Source organism: Urtica dioica, chromosome 7 (genome assembly GCF_054948205.1).
Source record: "Urtica dioica subsp. dioica isolate 48M chromosome 7, U.dioica_male_clone48M_v1_H2, whole genome shotgun sequence".
Classification (NCBI taxonomy): domain Eukaryota; kingdom Viridiplantae; phylum Streptophyta; class Magnoliopsida; order Rosales; family Urticaceae; genus Urtica; species Urtica dioica.
This window is the reverse complement of record NC_142762.1, coordinates 46,304,670-46,311,077: the sequence shown is the minus strand read 5'-3', so window position 1 is coordinate 46,311,077 and position 6,408 is coordinate 46,304,670. Positions and strand designations below refer to the sequence as shown.

Here is a 6,408-nt window from a genome sequence, read left to right as displayed (position 1 = left end):
AAAAAAATTAAGTTTTTTTTTTTAATTTTGTTCAATTAAATGACTTACATGTGTCTTTCTATCTATTTTAACGGACAAGTAGTAACAGTGGAAGGATATTGTAACATTGAGTATTTTTCCCGCAACTTTTAAAGAATGAGTATTAAACTGCAACAAATCGAAAATATTGAGTATTTTTGCTGCAAATAACTTATATATATATATATATATATATATATATATATATATATATATATACACACATGTATGTGTTATGCCGTCATTTTCACAACATCAAAATGACACCTCGAGAGCAAAAAAAAACATATCAAGCCACATACAAGGCTCAAGCCCACGAACAAAGTGCTCAGGGTAAACCTCGTGTCAACTTTGAAAGAAACTTGCGAGCAAAAACTATTACAATCCAAGTTTCACTTTCAACCTGACGCTTGCCTTCAATCGAGTTTCGCCTTCAACCTGGCGCTTGCCTTCAACCCGAATTTCGCCTTCAACCAGAAACTTGTCTTCAATCTGATGATTGCCTTCAACTCGAGTTTCGCCTTCGAACTTACTCTTGCCTTCAACCCGAGTTTTGCCTTCAACCTTTCGTTTGCTTTCAACTCGAGTTTCGCCTTCAATCCGAGTCTTGCCTTCAACCCGAGTCTTGCCTTCAAATCGAGTTTCGTCTTCAAACTGACTCTTGCCTTCAACCCGAGTTTTTCCTTCAACCTGACGCTTGCCTACCACATGAGTTTCGCCTTCAACCTGACTCATGCCTTTAACTCAACTTTCGCATTCAACCCGAGTTTTTCATTCAAATCATTTTAGCCACCAAATGAGATTTGCCGCCAACCCATTTTAGCCACTAAACATCCATTTCCGCCAACCCATTTTGGCCACAACATAAGCTTTGCCTTCAACTCATTAAGCTCATTGAATGAGCCTTGCCGTCAACCTCATTTGGCCACAAAAGAAGCCTTGCTGTCAACCCATTTTGGCCACTAAACAAGTTTTTCCTCCAACTCATTTTGGCCCAATAAACAAGCTTTGCATCCAACTCATTTTGGCCACAAAATGAGCCATGCCGCCAACCTGATGTTGCCTCCAGCCTGATGGCACCACCAACCCGATGATGTTGCCAACTCAAGTGTGCCGCCAACCCACCAAACTCCCATATCATGATCATATATTGGTCCACGTGTCTCTAAGACACAAGTAAACCTCCTCATAAGCCTCAAGTGCATTATAAATATCTCTCTGAACTCACACTTAAGGTAAGTCTCTCTTGACTTGAAAAACCTTTGTCTCTCTCTCACTTAGAAAACTCTCACTAGAGAAATATTTCTTCTATTTACCCTCTAAAGACGAGATGAGACCCCCTCCCCCCAAATCCATTGCGACTAATATTGAGCGTCGGAGCGGCGTCAAGGAAAAACCCTATTTGCCTCTAGCTCATGTTTCTTGATTCTCATGTGAAGAACGCGAAGAACACGACGAACATGAAGAATGTTTTGTTGGGAAAAGTCACCTGAAACAATGCGGAATATTATTTTCCCTAACCTTTTTTTGCACACTTAAATCCAATACAGCAAACCAATCAAGCCAAACACAAAGTAAAATAAATCATCAACAACAATCAAGACAACCAATTTTAGCGTGAAAAATCCTCAAGATGAGAGTAAATAACCTTCTACTAACAATATAATGGGTACACCAATGTCATCTCTACCACATAGAGGTTCATCATCAACAACAATATCATCATCAACGTCAAGATGGCATAAAAGAGGAACAATCTCACCAAGGGGTGGAATACTCAAATCGTGTATCTAGAGAGTAAATCCGGAAGATCAAACACCACTAGGAACGATGAGCACGATGCAAGGAATCTCCACTCCAAATTCGAGCCAAAATGAACGCCGTTTGACTACCAAGCCTCTTGCAAATTACCCAAACCCTAACTTTCTTCTTCTTTGTCTTCTCTCTCTTTTCTCGCCTCTTTTTCTTTTGTTTGTCGATGGTCTGTCTAAAATCACTGACTTCCTTGAGCGATATATCACCAAATACGCACAAGCCCCAAAACGTGCATTTCACCTTATGCTTCCCTTTTATTTTCTTTTGATTCATATGGGCTTAAAGCCTTTATTTTGTCAAGCCCATGAATGTGCCTGAACCCAATACGTGAAAAACAAGAAAAACACGATCGAACTTTTGAAGAAGTGACGAGGAACCGAAAACCTCTTTTCGGCGAGACAAGGATGACGAGAATAGAAGACTTCACCACACACTACGTACGTGCAATCTTAGGGTCCGGCCCTAAATCGAATCACTGACGGTTTTAAGTGCCAACTCAAAAATGCGGTTAACAATATATATATATATATATAATAATTTTATAACCCAAACTATACATCTCAGCTCCAACCTTTGTACTTACTAAATAAGAGACAAATGCTATCATTATTATGGATTGATCTTGGAAATAGCTATTCTAGTGTTGGAAGGACTTATACTCCTAATGATAATATATTTCAAAAACTACTTATTTTATATATTGTACAAAAATTACCCTTGATATGGAGTTGCATAAAAAAATTGTTGAGGTTTCAAGCTTGGCTATATATTAGCAAAAATTAATTGGTTGATTATATCTCGGACTCGAAATTGTTCTGGAAGGTTTTTAAGATTTTGCACAACAAGATCTCCTACTATTGAAAGTTAAATTTTTCTCTTTGATTTACAGTTTATTTTAGCTTTAAAATATTTGAATTTGAAGTTATAAAATATCTATTTCTGACTAATTTATTTTATTTTAAAATTATTTCAGTGTTTTGATGTATTTAGCTTTCGAATAGGATTCATAAATAAGATTAATTGGAAAATTGCATATATATATATATATATATATATATATATATATATATATATATATATATATATATATATATATATATAGCTACAATGGCGGAGCCACATAGAGATCAAGGTGGGCCAATGTCCCATGAACTTTTGAAAATTACAAATTTTATCCTAAATTTTTTATATATTTTTAGCATAAATTTATATGATTTTTTCAAATTTACCCCGTTTTAATTTTTTTTTTCAAATTTGTCCCTCTGACTTCAATTCCTGACTCCGCCATTGTATAGCTAGATCGATTGGTTGTCATTATCCATGGTTGCACTAAAGTAGAAAGTGCAACTATTTTCAGGCGTTATATATAAGCTCGCAAGATAATTTTATCGTGATATTTTAGTAAGTAATAAGTAAAATAAGTGGGTTCGTTTGCAAAAGGAAATAGTGTAAGAACATATGATAATTGAATTTTATTAATTTGTAAGAATTTAGTAGTAATCTAGATTTTAGTTCAATTGAGCACTTTAAAAGATAGTCAATTGGTCAAATTCTTTAATATCCAAAAATTATCAAATTCGTTCTTTTAATGGTATAAAATACTATCTTGACTGTGTAGACATCAAGACTCCGTGGCCCAATGGATAAGGCGCTGGTCTACGAAACCAGAGACTCTGGGTTCGATCCCCAGCGGAGTCGTTTTTAATGCATTATTTATTTTAGGGAAAACGACGTGATCGCGCTCATTTAGTATTAATGCTTTATTTATTTTAGAAAACGACGTGATCGCGTTCATTTAGTATTTGCATTATATTGGCTTTATATATAACTATGAGACCAATCCTTTTTTTAACTTCAGATTATAGCACCTAAATCACGTTGTTATGTTCTAAATATTTTCTTTTTTCTTGGTATAATAATTACTGAAAGGCTACAGCTGATACTAGACAGACAATAATGCACCGTGTTAATCACATTGTAAAAAAAATAAAAAAATAAATAAAAAATAAATAAAAAATCTTAAGAAGTATTTTGAAATATTCTAAAAGATGTGACTTTATTATAAATTTTTTAAGATCTGCACTTAAGACCGCACTTGATTCGATCTAAAGATCGAACCCGAAGATCACACGTGAGTCAAATAGTAGCTGGTCCTTCAAACTTCATGTCCTAGCCTAGTTAAAAACAAGGATTAAAATACCGTAACCGCGTCACATCTCTAATTTTACTGGTAGCCCGCGTATGGGGTATATCGTAGTATCTTTAGCACACCTCAAGGATATATAGTACATATAAATATAAAAATTAAAATTGAAAAAAAAAAATTACAATTTTGCGATGTATGAGGTAAAAATACGGTACTTGAGAACTTAATTAGTCTAGAAGTTTATGATATCCGCAATATTTTGTGATATATATGCGGTATTTATAAAAATGTCAATGCACCGTGTCAATCACATTATAAAAAAAACTAATAAAATCTTAATAAGTGTTTTGAAATATTCTAAAAGATGTGACTTTATTATAAATTTCTTAAGATCTGCACTTAAGACCGCACTTGATTCGATCTAAAGATCGAACCTGATAATCACACGTGAGTCAAATAGTAGTAGGACCTTCAAACTTCATGTTCTAGCCTTAGGTTAAAAACAAAGATTAAAATACCGTAACCGTATCCGTGTATGGGGTATATCGCAGCTTTTTTTAGCACACCTCAAGGATATATAGTACATATAAATATAAAAAATAAATTGAAAAAAACAATTACAATTTTGCGATGTATGAGGTAAAAATACGGTACTTGAGGAGTTAATTAGTCTAGAAGTTTATGATATCTGCAATATTTTGTGATATATATGTGGTATTTATAAAAATATCAATGCACCGTGTTAATCACATTATAAAATAAATAAATAAAAACTAATAAAATCTTAAAGAAGTGTTTTGAAGTATTCTAAAATATGTGACTTTATTATAAATTTCTTAAGATCTGCATTTAAGTCCGCACTTGATTCGATCTAAAGATCAAACTCGATGATCCCACGTGAGTCAAATAGTAGTAGGACCTTCAAACTCATGTTCTAGCCTTAGGTTAAAAACAAAGATTAAAATACCGTAACAGCGTCACATCACTAATTTTACTGGTAGCCCGCGTATGGGTATATCGCAATTTTTTTAGCACACCTCAATGATATATAGTACATATAAATATAAAAATTAACATTGAAAAAAAAAATTACAATTTTGCGATGTATGAGGTAAAAATACGGTACTTGAGGAATTAATTAGTCTAGAAGTTTATGATATCTGCAATATTTTGTGATATATATATGCGGTATTTATAAAAATATAAAGGGATTTAACCCATCTCACAGGAGAATGAAACCTCACTCCTACACTTAGTGATGTTAACTGAGTCGGGCCGCTAGTGGGCTAACCGGCCTGACCCTCTTTTTTAGAGATTTTGGGCCGGCCTGGACTTTTTTAAAAATTTCTGGGCCAAATTGTGTCTGCTAGAGGGCATATGCCCTCAAGTTCGGCCCAGGCCCTAATTAGGTCCAGTTTGGGCCCAACTCTTTTAATAGTAAAAAAAAGTTTAAATGTTAAAAAGTTACATTTTTATGTATAAAAAATGTTTTTGACACATAAATTAAATTTTATTATTCATGATATACTTTTTTTTTACTTAAAGTTTTGTTATTTTGATTAAGAGTGTATTTTTTTAATTAGTCATATTCAGGTCCTCGGCTCCGAGGGTCGAGGGCTTGGTACTAGGTTGGGCTTAAAGTCATATTTCTTAGGCCCGACCTGCGACCTGGCCCTAAGATAAAAGAGTTTGGCACATACGTGGCGGGTTTTGCATGGTCATGGGGCCCTCCACTAGGAAGGTTGGTGTCGAGTGAGATCTTCCCGTTGGAGGTCCGATCGGCGGGTAAGAGCACGAACATGTCGATGAACATATTATTTACCTTCATCATGGCCCAAGTGTTCCTGGCTATGTTGTGCAACCTTAAGTTCGGGCACTTCATCTTCTTCGGCTTCTTCGTGGTTGTCATGATGACCTTCATCCACTCTTTCTTGCCAGAGACAATGGATCCCCATCGTCGAGATGAGCCACATCTGGAAGAAGCACTGGTTCTAGTCGGGTCGGCCCCTATTGCACCAAGGCTCAGTCTCGTACCGCATCATCTATTGCCGACCTCACGCACTGACGGCCTGCACCTGCCTCCTCATATTTTGCCCCCTTCCTTGGATCATCAAAGTTCAATGCTTTCATCAAGCACTTGTCTTTCTCTATAAATATCAAGCTTCACTCAAAACAAAACAAAAATGTTATGTTTGGTATTCCTCTCAAAAACAATTTTTTAGTTTTTGAGTTGAAAAAATTGAAAACAAAAATTGAAAACATGTTTGGTTTAAGTTTTTGGAAAAAAATTTCAAAAAATTTTGAAGTTTTTTGGAAAAAAAAAGTAAAGAAAACTGAAAACAAATAAAATGTGTTTTTGAAAAAAAAATTCTTCTCTTCTCTCCTCTTTCTCATCATCTTCTATTTTCATTCTTTCAAAAACAAAAATG

General features: G+C 34.7%; 1 non-coding gene across 1 annotated transcript; it reads left to right on the top strand.

Moving 5' to 3' along the window:
• Positions 1-3,458: 3,458 nt before the first annotated feature.
• TRNAR-ACG (transfer RNA arginine (anticodon ACG)) lies at positions 3,459-3,531 on the top strand. Its single transcript has one exon. It is a non-coding gene; the product is annotated as a tRNA-Arg (tRNA).
• The last annotated feature ends 2,877 nt before the right edge of the window (positions 3,532-6,408 follow it).